The 27,596-nt window shown below is 39.0% G+C and overlaps 1 protein-coding gene across 4 annotated transcripts in view; it reads left to right on the top strand.

Moving 5' to 3' along the window:
- LOC133223990 (peptidyl-glycine alpha-amidating monooxygenase-like) overlaps nucleotides 1-27,596 on the top strand; it is a 113,670-nt gene that overhangs the window by 14,901 nt on the left and 71,173 nt on the right. For 2 of the 4 annotated variants that reach the window (XM_061375218.1, XM_061375192.1), the window contains exons 1-2: nucleotides 7,058-7,171; nucleotides 21,046-21,149. The gene's annotated coding sequence lies outside the window, so the exon portion shown is untranslated. Of the gene's footprint in view, nucleotides 1-7,056; nucleotides 7,172-21,045; nucleotides 21,150-27,596 lie in introns of those variants that run through there. The other 2 variants (XM_061375209.1, XM_061375201.1) reach the window with 2 other exon arrangements.

The following is a 27,596-nucleotide window of genomic DNA, read 5'->3' as shown; positions in this document are numbered from 1 at the left end:
TGTTTAGTTAGCTGATTGTTTTCCTTTCCAATCAGTCAGTGATTCCTGATAGTCTTTAGGAGCAGTAGGGTCATATCTGTTGCTTACAGTTTTGTTAGAGCTCTTTGTTCTTTGTTGGTGAGACTCAAACTGATTGTTACAGGGAGCATTTTGTTTCTATTTATACCTGTTTTAAGGACAAGAGTTAAATAAATTACCACTAGATACAGGTTTAGGATATAACTGTGTGGGAGTTTTGTTGTTGGGTTTAAAGGAAAGCTAATACATGAAGGGAATATTTTAATAGGTTTATTTACATGCAGGTAAGCAAAAAGGTGCTTTGTTTGAATGCCTGTTAAAGCCCTGCTTCTCTTAGGTCTTTCCAATTTACTCTAAAGAAATCTTTTCTCTGATTATGTTTACTTTTTGTTTTCTGCATACTGGAAAAGCAAGTTCTACTTAAAAGACAAATCCTCATCAGAAGCAATTTCCTACATCTTTTGTACTCTGGCAAGGAGTTCCAAATTTGCACTCTTTATGCTTACATACATGTCTTATGCATAGGACAAAGAAAGAAATCAGTAATAAAACAGGATGCAGTGCCAGTGGATTCTGTTGTTTTGGGGTGGGGTTTTTTTTGTTTGGTTTTTTTTTTTGTTTTTCACATTTGTGCTTTCCTTGGTTTTATGTGAGACCTTGGAGAAAACATTACAGCTCTAGATACTGTTCTTGTAATTGTTTTGCAAATATAATTTCTGTAACTCTAATTTCACTGTCTATAATGCAAATTCATTTTTTTGTGAAGATCATTGCTATACCTGTCATTTCTCTATTCATGGCACAAATCCTGTATTTTCATTGACTAAATCAAGCATGTCTGTTGTCTTGTAATAAGTTTGTCCACTTCATCTTGAAATGAAAATAAATCTTCCACCATAATCTTTATTTGCTCACCTGTAGGACCAAGACTGAAGAACAAGCAGCAGTGTAAGGTGCTCATTTCACTATGAGGTCTGTCTCAGCTGAGCTGATTTAGTGAGTGTAGCTTGCCTTGCTCAGCTTGCTTACCATATGTTCTGCAAGGCATTCTCTTGTTCTAATTAAATATTAAATGTTCGTGGGTCAAAATTTACTTTTTATATTTCTGGGTAAAAGCTAGACAGGAGCTAATGAAAAACACAGAGATAATACACTTTATGTGCAAAATAGTCAGTGTGGAGGTTTGGCAGTTGTAAAGTGCCATGAAACTGTAAATCACTTTGGAATGAAAACAAAGTCAAGTATTCTAATCCTTTTTACATGCCCCTCTCTCAGACTCCTTGTGGTTATAGGAGAGAGGTTGTAGTCACAGTGTTAAATTTTCTCACTTTTCTGTTCAGTTGAGAATTGCTTATATGGAAAAATAACTCATTTAATTTGGGACTGTGGCTCTAACAGTGGTAGAGTTTGAGGCTGGCATCTATGGCAAATAATTTCGTTTTGCACCATGAGCAGCCTGAGGTGGTTTTTGTAACTCATTTTGCTATCATAAAAGCTAGATGTATCTTAAAAGTATGGTGATTGTGGAAGGGTTCTTCTAGAGATGAATTCCTGACTCAAGAAAACAAGGTATACATGTGTCACTGAGGTCATTTTGGGTATATGGAAGCAGTGTAAACTCAGTATGTTTCTTAAAGTGTAAGTGTTGTTAAAGTTACTGCAGGACAGTGAAGTGGAATGATAAATTTAAAAGGATTGGTATTTGGTTCTTTCAAGCAGTTAGCTGACCTCTGGTGCACTTAGCTCTCCTGCCAGCAAAGCACTAAAGAAACAGTTGCAGTTAAGGAGTAAGGGATGATCCTATTTCAGGGCAAAGCAGGGAATTTTTGCTGTAGGAGTTGAATTAAAAGCTCTGTTATTCAGTTGGCAGTGCTGCAGAAGGTAATCTGGTAATTAGACATGAATATGTAAAGCTAAGGGGGTGGAAGGAGGTTAATATGTCAGTGTCTCTGTGAGGAGCAGCTGGACAAAGCAAGACTAATGTAATTTTCAGTGATGGAAAATTGGGATTTACTTTGGAATTTTTTTCTGAAATGCAGAATGTAAGATCTAATGAAGTTTGAACAGTAGAGACAGTGTTGGCACGTGCCTAATTTTTTGCTCTCAAGAAGGGTGATGTGAACTGTTCCACCCTTACAAGTAGATATTCTTGTGTCCAGTGATGTCCCTTTAAAGAAACAGAGTTAGGAGAAGTTTAGTTTTCTACAAAAAAAAACCTGCTTGTGTGTTTCAAAGATCCATATTTAAAAGCATGTGGATATTGTGGTACAGTGCTGTATATAGACCTTTATCTTCAGAGCTATGCTTGAACTGTAGGAACAATGTACTGAGCATCTTTCTGACATTTTTTTCAAATGTGAACATACGAATATAAGTGCCTAGGTACATGCTGTTTGTAAATTCATTACGTGGTAACTATTTTAGAAGTAGTAGCATAATAGTGTCTCTTTCTGCTTTTCAATTTTGTAGTTAATCCCTGTGTATTACATAAAGCAAATTTGCCCAGGCAGGAGTTGCTCTGTTCTGATCCCTAGTTACAGTGATGCACAGACTTTGAAAATCAGGATGTTTCAGGTGAGTAAGGGGAAAAGATTTGTGTATCTGAAGACAGGCACAATCACCTGTTGAGAACAGAGCTATGCAGCCTTCTCCTCTCCTCCCTTTTCCTTGAAGACTGTCCCTGAAAAGGTTCGTGGTGGTCATTCCAGAATTCCAGAAGTATGTGCATATGGTGGATTCCTCCCCTAGCATTATGACATTGCGGAAGATGTTTGACATGCACATATGTCTGAAAAAAGACAGTTGTCTTAGCACTCTGCTATTAATGCTGAAAGCCTTCTAGCACTACCCAGTCCATAATGTAGTTGAAGCAGGACTGGTGCCAGTTAAGAGGCAGATTTGCATAGGTTTGATAATAGAACCCCATGAAGTGATTAAAATACTTTGCTTGGCTTGTATTAGCGATATACTATTTATGTGTGTAGCTTTGTTACATGACCACATTCAGTATCTGATGCTATAGTGGAAGGAGTTGCTGCTTGAGAGTACTTTGCCTCTGTTTTAACACTAGTGTTGGTAGTGATAAGAACTGTATCTCTGTTTTGGCAACATATTGCTGCAGAAAATTAGGGAAAGCCTTCAGTTGGAGGTGTACATACATGAAACAAACCACAACAACCTCCTAATAAAAATATTTTCTAATCGTGTTTGGTATTCGTTGTCACATATATTCCATCATGCTAATAGTATATTTTTTGTGTGTTATACCAATTTACCAATTACTGCTTTGACAAATGCTCGTCTGATTATTTTCAGAAATACTGTAAATGTGGTAGATGATCATTACTTTATAAAGTGCTACCTCTTCTAAAGCTTCTCCTGTACCTACTTGTTTTAACAGTTACCAACTTAAATGGCTTATGCCTAGATTTCAGCATGGTTAAAGTTGGGGTAAAAGTTCCTGAAAATGTTCTGGGAAACTGGTGAATTCTGTGTGTGTGTTCTTGATCTCATTTTCAGAATCGCGGGTGGAGAAAGAAATCTGTGCAGGGCATGGGAGTAAGTAGCTTTGAACGTCTCTTTGTAAGAGCAGGAATTCAGACTATGTTGTCATGATTGCTTGAGCTACTGTCTTTTATTCTTTCTGTTTCTGTAGAAATGAGATTCTTGAAAGATTAAGGAGTCTTAGCCTAATAGTTTTAAGAGCTTAGGCATATGAGGAAACCATTACATGTGTCTGCAAGAATGATGTCAAGATTGCTTTTCTACATACCAATGTTTATTTTTTTTGTACTTGATGTTTTGACCTCAAGAAAGTATGTGTGCTGTGCTTGCATTGTTATTTACAATTCCATTCTAATGCGTGCTGATAGTTTATTATTTTCTTGACACCCTCTTGAAACCTTTATGCAACTCAAACAAAGACTCTGAGAAGCATACAGAGTTGTCATTTGGCATTTCCTAACCCCCCTCACCCTTATTGATACATGTGTCTGATCTAAATTGGTTGGATTTCTGTGGGTATTCCAGAAGGCACATTTTATGTGCAAACCTGCTTGGCTGACAATATCAACTTGGCATATGAAACTAAGTTACTGTTAAAGGAATGAACAAGCTAAGCTTTATTTTTACTTAGTTTTTAAAGTAGTCAAGTGAGTTAGCCTGAGATGAAACAGGAAGTTGTCAAATTTGCCCAAAGAAGTAGTTTCATATGAGATTCAAACTGGAAAAAAACTGAGACAGACATTTAGCTACTAAATCAAGATGTCTGAGGTGATGGATTTATTAGATTTATTTATTATTCTGTCCTCTGAGGGGATGGATATAATTTGCTTGACATGCCAGATGGTGTCTGTTCTTCCTCTTCCCAAAGCAGAAGGAAGATTGTGGGAAAGCTGTTTTGGATAAATGGCACTTTAAAAGCTGTATGTGTCATCTAGCAATTTAAGATTGGATACGTTTTGATTTTTATCATTTTTAACTACATTTTTAACTCTGTAGTCAAGAGATTAGTGTTCCAGTTCCAGAATAAAATTTTTGTGTTTGGCTTCAGGCTGATCTATTTAAGTTTGGGGTCTATTTATTTATTTATTCTCTTGAGAATTAATTAGAGATGGTAAACATCTTTGTATCTTTCACACCCTAGCTTTAGAAGAAGTTTCTCTGTTCATGCTGCTGTGGCCCTTTTGGCTTTTGGGCTTCCTAAGAAGGGCTATCTAGCTTGTTATGTCAATCTCTAAAGGTGGAGTTGGAAGGAATAGAGTGGCTACAATTCTCTTTTACTGGTCTGCTATTTGACTCTATATCTACGTGTCCACATAGATGTGTGCTGTTAGTGTCCTCTGGAGACCTAATACGTGTCTCAACAAAGAAGCAACAAAAAAAAAAAAAAACCTAGTTATGGTTTTCTAGATTTTTGCAGTTAAGAGGGAATTTAGCTGAGCATAAAGACAATTCTCAAATTCTGTTTTTACTTCTATTCTCTACCTTTTCTATTCTCTAAAGTGTGCATATCATTATATGAATAAAGCAGCAGAGATTGTGGTGGAAGGGAATACCAGTTGATGGTTTTGAAACCAGGTGTACATGCAGAAAGTTAGCTATGAAAAACAGTATATATGTGAAGTATGTGAAGCATTTTGCACTAGTATTGAAAAAGGGGGCCATAAAGTCTGCTTTAAAAAACAAACAAACAAACAAAAAAAAAAACAAAACCGAAAAAACCTCAAAATACCACACCAAACAAAACATCCAAAAGATGCAAAACTTAGTCTGAATGGTTTGTTATGTTGAATGACAACTACTGTGGAAGTGTCTGATCCATTAGTGTTCAGTCGTCTTCTTAATTACTATCTCAACATCAGAATTTTCAACCGAACTGGAAAGCGCAGGTTCTTTGCAAGGGTTTGATTGTTTCATGTATTAATGAGCCATTTCACAGCAGCTCTTCTAGATACCCCAAATTGTGGAAATCTTAACTATGTGTCAAGATTCTCTGTGTGCTGATAAGAAGCTGACATCAGCCTCCTGCATAGAAGGATTAGAAAGAAATAGAAAATTTCTCTCTAAATAGAAAGACATGGGTATTTCTGCATCGGCAGGCTGCAGTCTGAACAGAACTGTGCTCATTTTAATCAGCCCCTTGTGCTCGATACAGTGGTTCATAAGCAGGTCAGGTTGCTGACTCTACAGTTCAGCCTGGTATGCGATGCTCTTTTCTCACAGATGAAGAACTGTCTCAGCTATGGTGTTAAAGAATTTGTATAATGAACTGGTATAGATTTTCTTTTTTTTTTTTTTACTTTGGAATGAGTTTTCCAATGAAGCTTTTAGAGTTCTAAGTATCATAGAGATAAATAAAAGCACTGTAGCATTAATGTTGCAAAATTTGATGTATTGATGCCTTGAGGACCACCTTTGGGTTTTGGTTGGTTTGGGTTGTTTTTTTTCGTTGTTGGCCTGGGGTTTTGTTTTGCTTTGTTTTTTAAGTATCTTAACAGTTGTGGGGAGCGGGAGGTTAGGAATAGAAACTGTCAAAGATTACCCAATAATCAGACCTTTTAAGACAAAAATAAAATTGATTTCAAGATTCTAACTTGCAAACCCAGGACATAAACCAATTGACTCTGTCTTTTCTGTATAGTTGTAAAAGAAGGACTGTTAATTAAACATACTGCTCAGGCAGATCATTACCTGGGGAAATGACCACTAAAGGGAACTTTGGTGGCTCGAGAAATCAAAACTGGAGTGTCTGCAGTGTTGTTGTCTATTTTGTATCATATTTGTGATACAAACCAACCATAAACCCTAGCTGAGCTGTCTGTATGTAAAATGAAGATACAATACTGCAATTTTCTGGAAAGCTTAGTCAAAACTTCTTATCCAGCTATCTGTTGGCCATATCATGTCACTGGTGGTAATATTTACTTGAGCTTTGTCATTTATAGGCAATATATTTGCAGATAGTATTGAAGTTCAGAGAGTTATGATATGAGGATAAATAACTTTTTTTCACAGTATGTCAGCTGATGCTGTGTCTGAGCCTTAGTATTAAGACTTTAGGTTGTGTTTTGATCAATCTTTGACCCTCTGGTGCAGAAGAACACTCTCTGCTTACAGCTATGCAATGACTTGAAGAAGATAACATCACTGTGGTAGTATCAAGACATGCAAATAGAGAAAGCAAATGGAGAAAACAAATGCTTACAAAACCTTGCTACCTGACAGTGTTACTTCTTGACCTGTGACTCCTGGTAGATCTTGCAGATGTCAAAAAATTTTGGTAATGGAATCAGGCTATGACACTTGTCATTTAAAAAGCCACATCACAATTAATGGTTTCAGTGGGTTTTCTCCTGCACAGTGTCACACTCATTAGCTCTGTGACAGTCTTGATTTCCCTCTGAGAGAATGGAAACCCAGTAGCAGGAGCCTTGGGAAGTTGTTAAAGCAATTAAAGGCTTCTCTCTCTCAGCACCTTGCGTGGTTACCATAGTATCCTCTGCCTCTAAGTCTTTACTGATGATGTCAGTATGCATACAGGGGCTATTCACAGTGTCTACATGAAGATGATTCATCCCTCGCTAAAGATCATGAGCATCTCTCCATATGCTCTATTATCTAGAGTAATCTTAGGAATTCAAGAGGCTGGAAGGTAAGTGGCTTTGGCTTTACATTTAATAATTTTTATATTTCCTTACACTGTGAGGCATCAGTGTTGCTTTTTTTAATCCTCTGTTGCATTGTTCACTGAAGTGGTTTTTAGCTGAACCAATTGCATAGCTTCTGTAATTTGAACTTGGCAAAGTCTGGGTAATTTTCAGAAATATGAAAAGAAGGCAAACTAAAAATTCCTGAAGTTAAAAATTGGTTTAGTAAGTAATTAGAGGGGGATTTTACCAATTAAAATTCCCAGATTTCTTTTTATTCATAGGAAGGGAGCATTATCTAAGAGAAAAAAGTACAAGCTTTTTTTTTTTTTTTTTAATTCAACAGCAAAAATTAACCTCGAACTCCCATTACCTTTCCTTTTGTTCTTTATGTGAATAGTAGAATGGTGGATGAATGTACACTCATGCAGCTGTTCTGCACACAATTTTGTTTATATAAGGAAGTGTAAATTCTGATTGGAATCTGCTGTTACACTTAAGGAAAGCAGAGGTTTGCTTATTGTCCTGGATTTAGCAGCAGCAGTCATTTTTCTCCTTCTTGGTAGCTGGTGCAGTGCTGTGTTTTGGCTTTCGGGCTGGGAACAGAGCTGATAAAAATGAAGTTTTGGTTTGGCCAAGGACTTTGTGAGCCTCATGCTCTGCCAGGGAGGAGGGGAGCCGGGAGGAAGCAGAGACAGGACACCTGACCCAGATTGACCAAAGAGGTATTCCATACCACAGCATGTTATGCCCTGGATGTAACTGGGAGTTACCCGGAAGGGCTAGAGGGGACTGCAGGGTTGGAGGAGGGATGGGTCGATGCTTGGTCGGGCTGGGGGGAGCAAGTTATCGGTCGCCTGGTGATGAGGTGTTGTATTCTCTTCCCTTGTTATTTTCTTTATCATTACTATTATTGGTGGCAGCAGTAGTGATTTGTGTTATACCTTAGTTACTAAACTGTTCTGATCTCAACCCGTGGGAGTTGCATTCTTTCTGATTCTCCTCTCCGTCCCTCCGAGAGTAGGGGGAGGGCAAGAAAGGGGGGGGAGTGGGTAACAAGCTGTCTGGGTGGGGTGAAACCACGACACTTATTTACTGTAAGCAGTGGAAAAACATAGCAACGTCATAAAACAGTGAAGGAACTGGTATTATGAGACACTTGGAGGACTGCTGCACATTTTGGCCTTGGAATCTAAAGTTTATTTGTAAGCCTGAAATACTGAGCTGTTAACTGGATTCACAGTTGGATTTTTTTTTTTTTCCTTCTTTCAGTCTATTTTCTGCATTGATTATGGCCATGCCCAGTATATAAAGTGCCTGATTCTGTCTGTTACAGAAAACATCCAACCCAACAGAAGAATACCCTAAACCAGTGACACCAGCCCTGCAGAGCTAAGCTGCAGAACTATGATAGGTGTCCTTTTTTAAGTTGTCTTTTAATGCCTTGTAGCTTCATTTTCGGTTTATTTTATTTTGATTTCTCCACCCTGAAAACTCTGCAGGGTTTTTCTTACAAAGCGATCCATGTATTTAATACCAAAGGTTAAAACAGTTTTGGGATAGGGGTCAGGAATAGTGTAAGAACTGAGTGTAACTGGAAACAAATATGTAAAGGGGCCTTTGGTGCTGCAGGAAATTCTACTTTAAGACATTGTTTTGTACCAGCTCATCAGTCTACCTCTCCTTCCTCTTCACCCCTGTTAACTATATGCTAGACGTAAGTATACCCTTTACCTGTTTGGTTTTATGTTTTCTGAACATAATGGCCATTGGTTTGTTTAGAGTTTATTGAATCTTTTTTGCAAATGGACTCTTCTATTGATGTTTCATCAGCAAATTGCTTACTATTCACTGACGTGTAAGACTCTTAAGCAGTCTAATGCTACACATGAGGTGTGGAAATGCTACTAATCACATCAGACTTGGTGCATTAGAATAATGAAAATAACAGTTAGTGACAATATTATGGCTTATCTGGATATTTTTAAGTTAATGTAGACTGAGAATTTTTTACTTTATCGTACAAAAAATGTATGTATTGTATTTTTCTCTGCTTGACTGCCTAGCTATTGGTTTGGATGTTGAGATAGAGAAGATGAGCATTTTAGGTAAACTCAACAAGATACTCCTCTTCCAGTGCTGATGCCCATTAACTTTCACATTCGATTTTATATGAAACAAACAAACAAACAAAAAGTCTGTTTATGTACTAAATGCAATCTTGTATTGGTCTCAGTGTACTCCCCTGTTTTATGGCTTTAGGTGTTGTGCATCTTTTCTGTTTTAATCCGGAAGGTTACCTAGCAAGTAAGGACCAGATGCATAAAATGTTCAGGAGTAAAATATTTAACTATATTAACTATTTTTAACTGCTTATAATTTTAATTATTTTAAAGTTGCTTTCCAAGATCTGGGGGGAAAAAACAACAACACAAGCAACCTGGAGGGTTCTGTAGTTGGAGCTTTGAAACTCCTTTGGTTCAGTGTCAGAAGTTTTATGTAATTGCCCAGAACAAATTAAGACTGAGGAATCCTCTCTTAATTTCTCCTCCTAAAAGCTCTGACAAAAGACCCAAGTCTGAGGATTTTGTAATTTTTCTTTCAAAATTCATTTTCTTAGTTCTGTATTACGTGAATAAAGAAAGATATTTCAAGTTGTATATGTATGTTTGTTGTCTCATGTAGCTAGCTGTTCATGAAGTTGAGAAGGTTAATAGCGAGCTTAAATGCAAACTAGATTATGATCCTAAATATAAGGAATACAAATAGTATTTCAGCCAGAAACTGTTTTAGAAGACAAGTGAAGCTTTTGGAGAGGGGAAAAAAAAAAGAGCATATCTGGATTACATGCAAGTGGAGCTTGCACCAGTGTATAGAGGTGTACGATTTTCATGTGTTTGTAAGTTGTTTTCATTAACCAAATTTCTGTTTCCATTTTGGCTTAGGCCAAAGTGAACCTATGCTTACAGAAGTGATTTGCAAGTTAAGTTGTTACATATGCAGAACAAATCAAATGCTTCGAAAAGAGGAAAGTTTCAAAACAAAATATGTCACTGTAACTGTCACTTTGAATGTAAAACTTAATCATAGAAAGCGCAACCTATTCATCTTTCTTGAATAAACACAGTAAGTGTGCTTATTCAAGAAAAGTAAATGAAAGCTTTACATACAAGCATAAATACTTCTATCTTTGCCTGTATGGGTACTAACAGTGAATACCAGCTCTGTACCAGCCACTAGTTGAAGTTGAGTATAACATTTTTGAAAGCTGTTAAAATGAGTTATTAATTCAAAATATCTTACTTAGATTTAAATAGAATTTATAATTCTACTCTATTGAATCAGATATTAATTATTGCTGTATCACATTTAACCCCTGAAATCCAGTTATTAGTTTGAAGTATTAATGTTTTTTAATAAGCTAGCAACAGTGACAGTTTTGTAATCTCTAGGATTGTGCTTGTCCTGAAATACACCATTGTGTTAATTATCTCTTTTTTATGATTATATTTTCTCTCAAACATGCGCATTTGATTTCAACTATGGTTGTAATTAAAAGCAGCATACTACACATCAGCTTGAAGTTGTTAAAATGACAATTTGGTATTGATTGTCACTTCTTAAATTAGCTTTTAAACTACTTTGACAGTCTTGTTTTGGGGGTCCAAACAATGTACAAACAATCATTTTGGCCATTAAAAAGAATTTATTGAAGAATTGCTACAACAAAGGCTCATGTTAAAACCAAAGATCACATTGACAGTGTGGTGATGATCAACGTTCATAGGTAGAAACTGAGTTTCAGTTGTAGCTAATTTTAATTCTGCATAATTACATTCTGAGCTGTTCTTCAAGAAACATTATAAAAGCAAGAAAAAAGTAAATTCTGTTCAGCTAGTGGCAGACATCCAGCAGTTTCTGCATAGGAGGAAGCCAGGTTTTATTTTTATATTTTATTTTTGGTTTTGATTTTTTTAAAATATCTCTCAGTTTTACTTCTCACAAGGTTTTCCTGCTTTGTATCCTGCTATAAGAGAAGGGAACAAAATTCTTCACCATGTGAAAACTAGAATTGGTTTTCAGGAGCAGTTGTAAGAATTTTTTTTGTTGTTGTTGGGCTTTTTTTTTTTTTTTTTTTTTTTTGCTTTGGTACATGGTATGCAACCATCCAGTAATCAACACATATAGCAATGGAAAAGTGATTGTCCAAGGCACAGATGTTTCTTTAATGACTCTTTCTGTCTAATGACATAGCAGTAGTTTGCAGTTTGAGGCTTCTATTTTGGTCTGCATTTATAGTTGGAGTTTTTTTCCCTGTCAGGGCTTTTGACTCTCTGTTCAGATTTCACATTGACACAATTTATTACAGAAACAAGACTTCCATCTGTTCTTCCACTATAATTGTCAGGTCATTTATAGGGGTGTGTGTTTGAGTGTACTCTATTTGTACTGTAATACTTACAGAGGTACTTGAGATCCTCTGTTGCTGTGGTGTCATTAATCATTGGCATGTTTTCTCCATTCTGAGCAGAAATCAAGCAGGATTATAGGACTCTGAAGGAGAGGATAAAGACTGCTTTAAAAAAAGAAACACACTTTAAAAAAAGAAACACACTTTTTTTTTTTTCTCCCCAAATCTGTAGTACTGGCCATACAGAAGGACTTTACAGAATTCGAGGGATTTTCAAAAGATATTGAAAATGAAGAGCTGGAGATGATTAACTTAAGGGACTGAAAGAGAAGTTATTAAAGGAAAAAAACAGGCTAGAACAGGGTGAATTGGGAACCCTTTCTGTTTGTATTACATGACAAGAGTACAGGATTATGTAAGCTGATGATAATATATTTTGATGGTGTTAATTCAGTGTCTGGCTACTGCTGAAGAGAATAGTCTTGCACTTGCTTTCCTTGGGCTCATTCTATCAGTGCTATTTTTTCTCTGTAGCAGTCATAGTGTGAATTTGTTGAGCTGGCTGATACAACAGAAACCTAATCCGTTACAAAGCAAATGGCTTTTCCACCCAATTAGCAAGATGAACCTGCTGCACTTGAAGCTATGGACTCACAAAGATTGTCACTGTAGAGAAGACAAGACCACTGTCCTGGGGAGCATGAGCTGTAAGCATACCCAGTGCTACTATCTTAGCCATAAGGTGCAACCATAACCTAAAATTGTGGTGGGGGTTTATGGCTTTTAGAATCTCAATACAAACTGTAAAGTAGAAAAGCTGGTTGACACGGGATTTTACTTCATTCAGTTGACTTAAATGGACAGTTTCTGAATGTTCTCCCTAAAATTTAGGGAAGTTAATAGTTGGATAGAAGTCTCAGAAGTTTTTGACCTTGGAATTTCAGCCCCACTGTCCAGCTGTGAAACCCATCAAGATGAATCTGACATGGGAGCACCTTTTGGACTGAGAAAAGTTGCTGCCCCAGGGGTAGGAGACACATTATGGAATGCAGCATTTTGGGTTTGCACAAGGCTACTTACAGGATGTGTAGGGTAGGAACCAAAGGCAGGGGAAGGGATGATGTGAGGTGATTCGAGCATGGACATGGGTGAGAAAATAGAGATGATGGCTTAAAACAGAGCCAGTCATGTGCAGGTAATATGCTGGCTAGTACACATGTCTGGCCATGCCCTGTGTCTGGTCAGTGGAGTATGTGTTGTCTGCTTATTAAATTCCTTTCTCATTCACTGGTGAGGTCTCTGTGTGCAGAGGGTCTGAGTGCAGGTGCTGGGGTCACACGGCAGGTTGTAGAAGCCACGTGTCAATGGTGCAGTGACTGGGGAGACCAGAGTGAGTTTAAGTGCTAGTAACTAGAATGGGACCTTGGGTCACAGGGGCTTTTGTGTCTCTGGCACCAACAACTGGAGAAAGCGTGCAAGTCAGGGCATGATGGCTAATGAAGGTAAAGCCAGACTAGCTACTAAGTAGGTGAAGTGGCCTGGGAGCTGGATGTGTGTGTCTCTAAGGACATGACTGGGACCCAGGCACCAGCTACTGGCAGACCAAGTGTCTGAGCTCAGCTGCTGGAAGGACCCACACTGCATGCAGTGAATCTTCTCATCACTGGGCCTCCATCCTTTTCAGCCAGAGGGGAGGGGGATGAGGCTGCTGACACTGTAGCTGACTGATGTGTGGGGCTGGCCATGTGTATAGTTGTGTGTGGTATACAAGTGTGCTTTGTGCACATGTGCCTAGTGGGGATACAGCTTAACTTCACTGTAATTGGACTTGGGGACATGGAGCTGTGGCTGCCTTGTCTTTCTTGGTCTGCTTGGTCTGGCCAGATTTTCCACAAGACAAAGTTTTAAGCTGTTTTCAGTGTTTACCTCTTTAAAGTATTGAGCTGCCTTTTTTGCACCCAAGTTAATTATAATGGAAGAAATGCATAATCTTTTGGCATCAGTCAGTGATGTTTACTCAATTGCCTCCTGTCTCTTACAATATTATTTGTACATCTGCATGTGGAATGGGGAGATGAAGGCCGTGTAGCTTGCATTTTAGTCAGTAGAAGAAAAATTGTGCCCCAGTCTTGCACACAATTTGTCCACAAATTGTGGACAGGATGTATGTAATATTTTTAGTGCTGTCAAAATAAATGGAAGTACTTAGAGATAAGCAGTCATATAATTCTGCAAGATTGGATCTCTTAATCAGGAAGGCTACAAATGTAGAAAAATCCATATGCCACACTTGTTTTTTTCATTATTCCAAAAATCTTCCTTCCACTGTGCCCCTGAGATGTAACTGCATAACATTCTTTTAACTGTCTTTCAAGTGCCTTTCCTTTGTTTAGAACCATGTGCACGTGTTTGTCTAAATGTGCATAACAAAATAGTAAACAACATATTCATCATCGATTTAGATGAGGGAATTGAGTGTACTATCAGCAAGTTTGCTGATGACACTAAGCTGGGAGGGGTGGCTGACACGCCAGAAGGCTGTGCTGCCATCCAGAGGGACCTGGACAGGCTGGAGAGTTTTGCGGGGAATAACTTGATGAAATATAACAAGGGAAAGTGTAGAGTCCTGCATCTGGGCAGGAACAACCCCAGGTTCCAGTATAGGCTGGGGAACGACCTGTTAGAGAGCAATGTAGGGGAGAGGGACCTGGGGGTCCTGGTGGACGACAGGGTGACCATGAGCCGACACTGTGCCCTTGTGGCCAAGAAGGCCAATGGCATCCTGGGTTGTATTAGAAGGGGGGTGGTTAGTAGGTCGAGAGAGGTTCTCCTTCCCCTCTACTCTGCCCTGGTGAGACCTCATCTGGAATATTGTGTCCAGTTCTGGGCCCCTCAGTTTAAAAAGGACAGGGACCTGCTGGAGAGAGTCCAGCGCAGGGCAACTAAGATGATTAAGGGAGTGGAGCATCTCCCTTATGAGGAAAGACTGAGGGAGCTGGGTCTCTATAGTTTGGAGAAGAGGAGATTAAGGGGTGACCTTATTAGTGTATATAAATATATAAAGGGGGAGTGTCACGAGGATGGAGCCAGGCTCTTCTCAGTGGCAAACAATGAAAGGACAAGGGGTAATGGGTACAAATTGGAGCACAAGAGGTTCCACTTAAACCTGAGAAGAAACTTCTTCTCAGTGAGGGTGACGGAACACTGGAACAGGCTGCCCAGGGAGGTTGTGGAATCTCCTTCTTTGGAGACATTCAAAACCCGCCTGGACACGTTCCTGTGTAACCTTATCTAGGTGTTCCTGCTCCGGCAGGGGGATTGGACTAGATGATCTTTTGAGGTCCCTTCCAATCTCTAACATACTGTGATACTGTGATACTGTGAACAGGCAGAGGTTGTAGCTAGAACTGGTATTCTCCTGAATGGATTCCTGAACTTCTGAGGGTTTTGTCAATACTTCCATTGCACATTGAGTGATAACCTGTTTTCATTCTACTAGTGCATTGATTTCCAAAATGATACACTCCTGTTCTGAAAATACTGCTTTCTGGTCTTGCAAATATTGTGATTTCGCATAAATATGATTATTTTGCAGTGACAGGAGGCTCAGGTGATGGTTTTTTAGGAGGTAAAAACCATAAAGGCAAATATACAACAAAAATAATAGTGTACTAAGAAAAACACTTAGTCTGTGTTCTAATATAAACAGTATTTTGTGGTGCTTGTGTTATCCTGAACTGGTTGTCCTGTGTCTGATGTGTTTCTCTATAACACGTAATTTGGGAGATTTCTTTTTAAAATGAAAGGAATTTCTTCATAGTATATAGCTTGTTCTGCATGAGGGGGAAGTAAAACTTCACTGATTTTATTTTTTTTTTCCCCTGAGGATTTCATTTTGGTCTTGTATATTTTTTTGTTTGTGCTTTCGTTTTCAAGCCCCCTCTTCCATACCCCCTCAGTAGCAGTATTGTCGGTTTTGTGAGGTTTTTGGTTGTTTTTGTTTTGAGCTTTTTTTCTGAATAACAGTCAGAATTGTGAAGCTACACAATTATTTTACCTTTTTGCTCTCAAGTCTGTTGACCACTTAACCTCAGAATAGAAGCAGTGCTGTGCATCTATCAGAAGCATTATTTTATGATTCAGTTAAATACCGCTGTTCCTGCAGTTCCATCTTGTGTTACCTCAGGGAGGATTTTGTCTTTTTTTTTTTTTTTTTTTTTAAAGCCAGGATTATTTTCAATGCACTAGAATTAATATAAAGGTAAAAGGACTTCATTTGGAGGTGCTGCAAGAATCTTGGCTGAGAATAAATTATCTGACTGCAGTAAAAGCTGCATAGTTTATGCTGGGAATGAATCTGATTTTCAGTTTTCTGAATGTAAATATTTGTAGGTTTTTTACAATAGAAAAAGTGTGGAAGTCAGAAGGGAGCTGTATGTCCAGAACTGAACCAGACAGTCTGAATTTCTACAGGAACAAGAGTCTTCACCTCTCTTCAAGATTTTTGTGTCTGATGTCTGTTACTTACTGAGCAATTCCAGTAACTTACAGAGTTTAGTGTTAGAATTACGCTGATGATACTTTTGTTTTGTTGGATTTTTTTTCTCCTTCATGGTATGTAAAGAGTCTCTTGCCATCTGTTACTATCCTTGCAACAAACCTGAAAGAAGCTTCAGTGCATGAGGAGAACAGTGGGTCTGTCATTCTTGTTCCTTAAATGCTTCAGAGAAGCAGAGAAATAGTGCTGGTGGGCTAGTGAAGAAGGATTGGATTGCTAGAGTGAAATAGTACTGTTACAGTCACTGTAGTACTTTCAGATTTTGGGGTTTTTCTTGTATAATTAAAAAAAAAACCCCAAAATGTAACTTGAAGGCTTTGAGGGTTTTGCTCTCTCAGTGAATACACCCGTGAAAAGAGGGTTGTAGCTTATTCTATACTGCTTTATTTCAGAAATAGGAAGTGATGCATGATTTGAAAGGCAGGAAAGGAGCAGGTTCTTAAGAAAAGTAGTACCATAGGGCTTCAGCTTTGCAGTGACTTGGTGTTTAAAGTACGCTTTATAGTCAATCAGAAGGAACATGACAGTACAGAGTTTCTTTAAGGTTCCTTTGGAGTACCCTAAAGTGGATCTCAAGAGTTGTGAAGTACTCCATTTACCAATATAGTACTTGGAAGGACCTTACGTGGAAGCAGGGATGCCTCAGGGTGGGGAAACAGAGTGGCATCTCTCCTCACAGTTATGCCTGCTATAGACCTTTTGGATGTTTAAGGAATGAGCGTAGCAGAGTGGGTGCTTGGTTTTTTGTTTTGGTGTGGTTTTTTTTGTTAGTGGCTTTTTTTTATGCTTCCCCATTCCCCCCCATGCAGGTGAATTTACAAAATAATCATGAAACAATTCATCAGCTTGGCTGAGCACAAAAAAAATTGCAGATTTGCAAACCTTCTAATAAAAGTAGCTGTTGCCTCTTCTAAACTGGCTGTTTTCTTAAGGAGCACTGGGCTCACAGAGGAGGTAGAAAGCTGATTTAGTTCTTTCTTTTGTCTGAAGGTGTCATCTGCCATCCTCAAAGAAAAACTGGGGAACCCAAACAGCTAAGCATGCCATCAGCTCTATAACAGACATAAAGCAAGAAAGGCACTTAGTCCCTAACTTGTGATTTTAGGAAATCTTGGGAAGAAGACTATCTGATTTCATGTATGTTTGCATCAAATAGAAAATTATGTATCCTGGGAGAGGGGAGCCTTATGCCGGATTTAGAGAAGAATGCTGCAAAAATGGGAAAACAAATACCCAAGCATAATACTATATTCTGTACTTGAGTGCGAACTATAAGCCTAAAACTTGCATTTGTATTTTATGAATGGATGAGAATTTATTTTTGTACTTTCAACATACACTTTAACAGGAAAATATTTTTCTTTCAATAAGCTATTAAGCTTTATCTGTATTTGATATTGCAACCTTCTCTGCCGACAGTGCACAATGGCTGCTCATGAGTAACCTGCAGTTAAGACTTTATCTTTCAATGTTACAGAATAGTGAAACCATTTGAGGTATAATGGATGGGTTTGCTGTAGTAATTAAAGCACAGATGGAGCTCATAGCTGGAGTGTACTTGAGTGGGAGTCGATGTTACTTGGTGCTGAACATGAGGACTGTCTGCATGTGGCCTGATTGAAAAAAGGGTGTACTCAGGCGATTTTTTTTTTCTGTGTGTGTGATCATGATGAGGTAATTTTAACTTTGTTGCTTAGCAAAATATCTGTCTCCTGTCTGAAGATGCTAAAAATAATTGGGAAACAAATCTAAACTGTTGAGTAAGACAGAAATTTTAGAGTTCTAGTATTTACTGAGTGACCAGTATTAGTGTGGTCATTGATCACAAAGTTTTAGTTGTTTGGTTTTCTTTCTTGGAACATTTAATGTTCACTGTTGCATCTGATAAGTGTTTTTAATACAATAGATATGAGAATTTTTACAATTTTAGGCAATATTATTGACCACTTTTTGTACATTTTTCTTAAAAAAATAAATTTGTTTTTCAGGTAATATGTTTTAAAGTTTAGAATTTATCTGCAGATGAGAACATTTTTGGGTTTTTGAGATACTTTCAGATCGGGTTTAGACTGAGGAAGATACATATTAATATTTCCCTCTTTCTGACCTCTGTAGGGAACTGTCTTAGTTGCCTTTAAACTTACTCTTTGTCATTTTTTCTTAATCTCTGATGTAGTCAAACCTCAAGTTTTGTATTATTATGTGATATAAAACCTTTCTGTCCCTATTGTGCTTTCCTGAACATCCTTAAAAACTGGTGTTAAGTAGAAACAATTTAGTCATGTCTGTTAGAGCTGACAGCCTGAAACAAAAGATCAAAGACGACAGTGAAGTGTTCATGCTTTTCATTTCAATTCAGTACTGAATTAACTCTGAAGTACAATGGTTTCAACTTCAGAAGTAACCATTTCCTTGCTGATCAAAGCCGACACAACATATCTGCTGCAGGGAGGGTTTGAGGAGTTGCGCTGCAGTTTCCCCATTTGAAATGCAGCTGGTTTTAGGGATTTCAGCTGACAAGGGTAGTCTGCTGTCTGGGCTGGATGTGTTTGCTCAGGCAGCTTGATGTTTCTCAACTCAGACCATGTTCATGACCATCACAAGCTGTGGAAATTGAACTGGTTTTTACTATTAGTACTATTCTTTCTTAGAGTGTGCTACAGTTTTCAGAATCAGCTGAACTTAAAATGGTGACATTTAACTGGGAAAATCCTCTGTAGTATAAAGACTAAGTGACTTCTTTAAAATTAAAAATGCTGCATGTTTAGTTTTTTTAATTATTTTTTTTTCTTTAATTTGGGCTTGGGTCTGCTGACAGACCACTTTATGTAGATGTGATCTATGTTCTCCTTTTTCACTCAAAACAAAGATGCTTACATTTACTACTGCCTGACTGTACCTTCCCTCTCTCCTGTCCTGTCAGGGTAGGCCGAGAGCTCTGTGGGGAATGGGGAAGGAAGTTGCCTGAGTTTGAATAAACTGCTACTTCAAAACAAAGAGCAAAAAACATCTTAAGTGAATTTAGCTAGCTGTTATAAGGATGAAGAGAGGCACCGTACACAGACAAACATTTAATTTCTTATGGGTGAGGTAGAACTGGGTAAGGAAAAAGAACCCTGAGATTTCAGACTTTTAATGAGAATAGTTATAGCTATCAGTGAAGTACCAGAACAGACATTTTCAAAATTGTAAGATTATTTTGAGCATAAACCAACCTTTTTTGATTATAATTTTAAAAGGGGTCTTGGCACTTGTGTAAATAGGTCAACTTTTATGAATAACTGGCAGATTTGCTTTATGAATTTATTTTTTCAAAAGTTTTCAGATTTTAATTTGCCAATTTGTTTTATGGGCGTTTATTTGTACTCTTTCCTAGTTTCTACAACATTATGACTGATTTAAAACTCCATTTAAGGCTGCAACTGAATACCTTGTTTCCTACTATGTTAATGTGGTTTTAGAACTACTTTGTTTCCTGTCTTTAATACCAACAAATGCGTAAGAGGAAAGCAAGCTTCAAGATACACAGATACATTTTCAGAGCAATATCTTGGAAAGGCAGTTGTAGTTCTTGTCTTCTTGCTTAACTTTCTGAAAACGGATGGTGAGAAAGCACAAATGCGCTTCAGTGTAAATCTGTTGTCTGCAGCACGTCAGCAGTAGTGGTAGCTGCTGAAGGCCCCTGGAAAGCTGTCAGGCATTCTGTTTGGTACTGCCAGTAGCATGGTGGGAGAGAGCAGTAATGGCTTTTATTCTTTTATTTGTGCAGTGCTAAATATAGATTGTATTAGCACAGCTGTGGGGGTTTTTTTGGTTTGGTGATTTTTTTTGTATGTTTTGTAGTTTCTGGTTTTTTTTTTTATTTTTCTTCCCCCAAAGAAGCACAGTGATCATCAAATTACATCTGGCCTCTCTGACTGCTAAATAAGAATACAGAAAAACATTTTTCTTAGCAGCTTAATGCAGAATGTGATGTGATTCTCTTTAGCCAAAGCACACCAGCAAAACTGATAAATGATGCAGATGTTTTGTCATCTGATACGAAAGACTGGTGACAGTACAGATAAGTAATTAGAGATTAAATAGAATTGCCCGTTACAAGAAAGGGGTGCTTGGGAAAATTCAGATGTGTGGTGAAAAAAAGAAACAATATTAGAACTAATTCTACCTGTTCTTACTAGAGAATGCTTGCAGCATCCTGTGTTTCTGACTTCCCCTTCAAAACCTCAATGGCAATTTCTTCGTACTTATTAGAATCCATTAATATAGCTTGAAAACAAATTTGAGATGACTCAGTTGCTAGCTGTAAGTTTCTGGAAAGTTCTTCCATGTGGCAAGGGAATGAAGATCACCTTCCATCTAACAGTTATATTAAAAATGCGTGAGGAGTACATGCAGCTAAAGAGTATGTACTCTTCTACAGTGCCACCCTTCTGCCTGAAGGATCTTCCTCTGCCCTGCCCACCTCCTTTGCTTCTGTAGAAGTTAAGCTCAGTTTGCAGCTATCTACCTATGTAACTGCCTTTAAAAGGAGTATGGAGTCTGAGTAAAGAATAAAGTCTTTGGCCTCTCTGAGGCGTCTGGTTCCAGGCATAATAGTGACCGTGCTGCCTGCTGCTTCAAACTTGCATCTTTGCACTTGGTCCAGGTCATTTGTTATGCACTTCAGCAGCTTGTCTGTAGGAAACTATAGCTGTGTGGCACACTGAGATTCTGTTGATGTAGTCTGTACAGTTACAGCACTAGTAAATAAAGCCTTTATCTGTGATTGAAATCCCATGCAAATACAGCTCAGCTGTGCAGCTCAGGCTCCTGGCTGCCTGCCACAGTTCGGCTTGTGGTGCTTGTGGATCTTGTGTGCATGCTGCTGTGCAGTTACAGAAAACCCTTTATCACTCCTGTTGTTTCAGGTAGCTCACGTGGAGGGGGCAAGCAGTGCATAAAGACCTGAATTGGGAGCTAAATTCTAGATGTGCTTGATGGATCTACACATGTGGCACTGTGGGATTGAATTGTAAGGATGGTTGTGTTTCTCCATGAGTAAGCATTAATTTCATTTATTGTTTGTGCAGACTTCCTTAAGGAATAAATAAGGTGTGCAGACTTTAAGGCAATTAATTTTCTAGCAGGAGCTTTTTTCATTTGTGTAGCTGTCATCAGCAGAAGAATAAATCAGTGTTTTTGTTAAAGCCATCACTTCTGTTGCACTGTGGAGGGGGAAGGTTTTGGAACTGATATCACTTTACACAGTGTGCCTCCCCACCTTGAAGAAAATGTTACATGTGTTAGATTATTTTTTGTAAGACAATGACAGATGTGGGGTCTTTGCTTGTGATACAGAACACCATTTCTCCTTTGAAAGCTTTAGCTATAAATGGCAGTTTTATTAACTGCAGATAAGCAGTGCTCTTTGATAATTCTGTATTCCTCACAAACATTGTGAATTTAAATAAAGCTTTACCTAGCCATACAAAGGTGAATGTAAATCTGCATTGCCAAAGGAAACTGGGAGTGCTTACTGGGCTGGCAGGAGTAGCTGTTACAGTAAATCTGCTTTGGGTAGAGAAAATAAGCATTGAATTCTCAAGCCTAATATTCAGAAGACTACATGTATCTGAAATCAATATTTGTATTTGAAGTGCACAAACAGATTGCAGTTTCCACAGTTAAAACTAAACTGGTGATTGCCTGATCATTGGATACAATTTAGTTTAGTTTACTTAAAGTGCACTTCAGAGCATGGAGTTTTCAATAGTGAAATTTCCTGTGTTCCTCTTTCTAACTTCTCTCAAATTGCTGGGGCATATTTGTATTTTATTATCACCCAGCAATTCCCACTCCAGCTTTCCTTTCCTTAGATTAAAACATCCAAATTTAAGTTTGCGGTGTCATTGGTGAATCCCCTACACTGAAGACAGGGAATCTGTGCGAGGGGCACTGTGAGCACAGCCCTCCTGAGCAGGCATGCTGCCACCATTCACTGGCAGTTTCATGGATCGCTGTACCAGGTTGTATCTTGATACAAAGACAGATGTCACTAGCACTACAAAAAAATTTTGCTGAGAAGGTGATCTGAAAGGCAGTCTAAAATCCAGGTTTGTCATCTCTATTTTTGTGACAGTAAGATTTTACTGGTTCAGTTAAAAACCCTGCTAAAAGTGTTCTTAATGTCAAAGGTATCAATATTGTCCTTTCCCAGTGCTAAAGTCCTGTATTGCAGAAGAGCCACTCATTAAATAAAAAGAGGGAACATAAGCATAGGATTCTCTTTGAACCTGGGGAAAAGACAAATCTCTTTTCCTGCTGGTGCAGAGATTATGCTGTATGAGTTACGCCCTTATTTTTAACAGATTCCAGCTGGAAAAGGCCATGCTAACTATATTGTTTAATAAGGGATTACTGTGTTTGTCCGTTTGTTTGTTATTTGGTCAGCTGGCTTCCATCTTTGAGTTGGAGCTCGATCTTCACCTTATTACGTGGTGTTCTTTAGAACCTTGATTTCAAGCCTGTATTGCCGGAAGGTGGTTCAAGTAAACCCAACTAATTTATGGTATGTTTGTAACTGTGGAAATTGCAAATTTAATTTTAAAAGATAAGGGCGGGAAAGCACTGTACACTAAATGAAGTTTGAAGGATGTCGAGTGTTCCCTGCCAAGCTGCATGCCTCTCTATAGACGTCAGAAACAAAATAGTGCATGTCCAGTTAAAGGAATGCTGCCTTTCTGATTCTTGTCAAACTGTGGCGCTGTCCTTGAGATTCTGTTAAAGCTAGCTGTAATTGAAGCAATGACGGGGGGGGGGGGGGGGGGGGGGGCGGAGGGGATGGGATGTGTGTGTGTGGGGGTATTTGATGACTGGTTTCTGTGCAGATAGTCTTTGTGAGGAAAAAAAAACAACCCAGCTCTGAACTGATCACCAGCTTTCATGTCACCATTTTGTGAATGCCTCTCATTTTCTGTTAGCATATGTCCAAAACTTTCAAGGCAGGCCTATAGCTGTGAACAGCAGAATAGCATGCCCTGGCTTTCTCTGAGTTTGCATCTGCCCTTGCCTACTAAACCTTTCTCATTTGGATTGCTCTCTTATCTGCTCAGTGCCTTCATTTTTCTTTCCCCCAAAAGCCTGTGCCGGAGTTCCAGGTCTTCTGGGAAAAAGGGACTGAATCTGACTCTTCTCATCATTGGCCAAACTGGAGAATTTTGAAGCTACTTCCAGTTTGGCCAATTTAAAACAAACTTGTGAGTGAGTTGAGAAAGGATGCACAATGCTACAGCATAAACCTTGCTTTTAACCGGAGTAACCTGTGTAACTTGTCTGAGTTCAAGTGTTGGTTATCAGCAGGTTCTGACTTTAGCTTCTGGGAGTCTTTGCAGTATCATTGAGGCAGTAAAACTCAACCTTAAAATACAAAAAATACTGAAATAGAATATATAAATAGGTTCTTTGTATCCACTGTTCTCCTTCGATTTACAATTATCTGCTGCTAATGTTATAGTTTTATTACTGCTCTGTGGCTAAGTCTGAGGTAAACTTTTATTCCACAGTTCTTTTGTAATGCTAGACAATTATCTAATTAAGCAATCTTTAGTTATCTTCAATGAGTTGGTCAAACCTCAGACATTATGGCCTGGTATTCAGAAGTAGTAAGGACTGATTTTAGTCATAGGTAATCATACTTTGAATTTATGTAATACTCTAAAGGTAGTTGGGGGGGGAATAGGTAGGTGGAAATCATCTCTTTTACTTACACCTCTATCTTTAAAGCGTGGTGTCCTTGATCTACTGGTGGTGAATATTCAGAATTAATTTTATTTGGGGAGAGGTTTGGCATGGCTTTTATCTGCTGCCTTTTCATCATATAGAATCATTTACCTCAAATTAGTAGAGCTGTATTATCACAGCTCCAACGTCTTATAGTTGCACTGGTGTATTTAAGGCTACTGGTTTGGACTGTTGCTGTGTGCACTGGCAATTTGTTGTGTGCTGAATAATTTCAACCTAAGTATGTTCCTGCAAAATAGACACATTAAACAATCTGTAATTACTCTGTCATTCATCCCCCTTCAGGGACTGTAACTTAAGTATCATGAGATTATTTATTTATTTTGTTCAATATTTATTTATTTTATTCAATTACCAGAGTAAATGCTAAAGGCCTATTATAAAATAATTTGCTCTTTTCTATACTTTTACTGCATTTCTACAGAAGGTGCTGCTTTGAAGTGTTATAGTTGTGTATTATTTGCCATTTTGTTTGGATCGTTAGGAAAATAATGCCATCAGAAATGGAGCAGCAATAGATGTGGCTTTGCAGAGTGTACCTTCAGAGATTTTCTGAGAAGTTTGAAGGAATTGAAGAATTGATGAGGAACAAAGGATAGGCTTTTGCCTGAAACTGCAAATTGGTTTCCTTGAGCTGTGTGTTTTCTGCTGGGGTCTGCACTGTCTGGTGTTTGTTCTGCACTATAAAACCAGGAGTCACTTGTTAGCATTTATGGGATTATTCTGGGGTTTTGATTTAATTTCTGTATCTTTCGTCTGGACAAAAGGCCGTGTCTTAAAGCATATATGGAAAAAGGAGTTACGTTTAGCTTGCAGTCAGATATTCTGCTCACACCTTGCTTTTTTAAGTATTTGACCTTGTAATCTTGTGATTTCAGTATTTTTCTAAAAGCCTAAATCAACACCAGTATCTGCTATGAAAGTAAGCTTTCTTACATTGATCTTTCTAAATGATATACAGACAGGAAAATTGTGTTTCTTAGCTTTCCATTTCTCTAGATTCAGTTGAGCCTGTTTTGGGGAGAGTTGAGGGTAGAACTTTCTTGGTTCTGTCCCTGCACTGTTTCAGGTATGGTATTCAAATGTACTTTGTTTTGTCTCAGCAAGCTTTTCATAGGTCTTTTCCAGCCTCGTTGATTCTGTGATTCTGCGAATTTGCTGGAGTAGCAAAATAAGTGGAAACTGGGTACAATAAAAGACTTTGAAAGCCTGGAGCTCAAGGACCTGTTGGTTTTGTTTTGCTGGGGTTTGGTTTTATTTGTTTGTTTTTGGTGGGTTTTTTGTGTGGGTTTTTTTTTTTTTTTTTTGGTTGGTTGGTTGGTTAGTTTGGTTTGGTTTGTTTTTTTAAATTGTTGCTGGTTTTGAGAGATGATGTCCTATTCTAGCAAAGGTCAGTCTTTGAAGATACTCTTTTTCTCTCTTTCCCTAAAAGGTTAATTTGTAGTTTATCTGTTTGGATGAAGATGTTACTGTTAAATAAATAGTAGAATAGTTACATAAATTAGTAGAAAGGTTGGTAAAAGATCTTGAAGTGCGTGCTTATGTCTTGCTACTTTTATTCTGTATTTATATTTTATTCTGCATTGTTTGACAACAGGAAAAAGAGAAATATAAGTTCCATTATTAAGAAGGGGAAAATGGATGACTCAGGGAACTACAGACCAGTCAGTCTCACCTCCGTGCCTGGCAGAATCTTGGAGCAGATTCTCCTGGAAGGCATGCTAAGGCACATGAAAAACAACAAGGTGCTTGGTGACAGCCAGCATGGCTTCACTAAGGGGAAATCCTGCCTGACCGATTTGATGGCCTTCTATGATGGGGCTACAGAACTGATGGACAGCGGTAGAAGAGTTGATGTCATCTACCTGGATTTGTGTAAAGCATTCGACACTGCCCCACATTACATTCTTGTCTCTAAATTGGAGAGACATCAATTTGATGGATGAACCACTCGGTGGATAAAGGACTGGCTGGATGGCCGCACACAAAGAGTTGTGGTCAATGGCTCAATGTCCAGCTGGAGACCAGTAATGAGTGGTGTCCCTCAAGGATCCTTGTTGGGACCAGTCTTATTCAACATCTTTGTTGCTGACATGAACAGTGGGATTGAGTGTGCCCTCAGCACGTTTGCTAATGACACCAAGCTGTGTGGTTCGGTTGATAGGCTGGAGGAAAGGATTGCCATCCAGAGGGACCTTGACACACTTGTGAGGTGGGCTGATACCAACCTCATGAAGTTTAACCATGCCGAGTGCAAGGTCCTACACCTGGGTCGGAGCAATCCCAGGCACCAGTTACAGGCTGGGCAAAGAAGAGATTCAGAGCAGCCCTGTGGAGAAGGACTTTCAGGTGTTGGGTGACAAGAAGCTCCCCATGCCCTGCAATGTGCAGATGAAGCCCAGAAACTCCCCGTGTCCTGGGCTGCATCCCCAGAGTGTGAGCAGCGGGTGGAGGGAGGGGATTCTCCCCCTCTGCTCTGCTTTGTGAGACACCCCCCTCCCTGCAGTCCTGCGTCCAGCTCTGGAGCAGCTCCGCAGGATGGATGTGGAGCTGTTGGAGCGAGTCCAGAGTAGGCTACAAAGATGCTGTGAGGGCTGGAGCAGCTCTGCTCTGGAGACAGGCTGAGAGAGCCCGGCTGGTTCAGCCTGGGGAAGAGAAGGCTCCTTAAGGGGAGACCTGAGAGCAGCTCCCACTGCCTAAAGGGGCTACAAGAAAGCTGGAGAGGGGCTTTTGACAAGGGCCTGTAGGGACAGGACAAGGGGAATGGCTTTAACCTGACAGAGGGGATTGAGATTAGACATTAGGAAAAAATTCCTTTCTGTGAGGAAGCAACCTGCCACAGGGTGCCCAGAGCAGCTGTGGCTGCCCCATTGTCATGGTTTAAGCTGAGCCATAACTCAGAACCCCTCAGCCACTCACTTAATCACCCCCTTCATCCTCCATGCTTCCCTTTGGTTAGAATGGGCAGGAGAATCAAAAGGATGTAACTCCCATGGGTTGAGATAAGAAAAGTCCAGTATAACACAAAACCATTATTGCTACCACCAATAATAATAATGGGAAATAGCAAGGGAAGAGAATATAAAACTAAAAGGGGAAGGGAAACACAGCAGTATACACAAGTGTTGCACAGTAAAATTGCTCACTATCTGTCGACCCATACTCACCCGAGCTGTGATCTGGGCCTTCTGGGTAACTCCCCCCAGTTTCTATGACGTGCTGTGGTATGGAATACCTCTTTGGCTAGGTCAGATCTGGGGTCCTGTCTCTGCTTCTTCATGGCTTTATGTGCCCCTTCTCACTGGCAGAGCATGAGAGACTGAGCAGTCCTTGATCAGGGTAAGTGCTACTGAGCAACAGCTAAAACATTGGTGTGTTATCAGCATTGTTCTCAGACTAAAGCTGAAACACAGCACTGCACCAGCTACTAAGGAGGAGAAAAATGATTGTTGCAGCTGAACCCAGGACATCCATCCCTGGCAGTGTTCAAGACCAGGTTGGATGGGGCTTGGAGGGGCACAAGTGGAATATGCCCCTCACCGTGGCAGGGGGATGGAACTAGGTAAGCTTTAAGATCCCTTCCAACCCAGACCATTCCATGATTCTATGCAGGTGCCTATTCAAATTCATGTTCAAAACGTGGTAAAAAAGTAGTCTCAGTGAATGCTGTTGCTAAGTT

The sequence above is a fragment of the Neopsephotus bourkii genome, unplaced genomic scaffold, assembly GCF_033783945.1.
Source record: "Neopsephotus bourkii isolate Nb327-2 ecotype Australia unplaced genomic scaffold, CSIRO-AGI_Nbou_v1 NB_187, whole genome shotgun sequence".
Classification (NCBI taxonomy): domain Eukaryota; kingdom Metazoa; phylum Chordata; class Aves; order Psittaciformes; family Psittacidae; genus Neopsephotus; species Neopsephotus bourkii.
The sequence above is the reverse complement of the archived record's forward strand: the minus strand, read 5'-3'. Positions and strand labels throughout refer to the sequence as shown.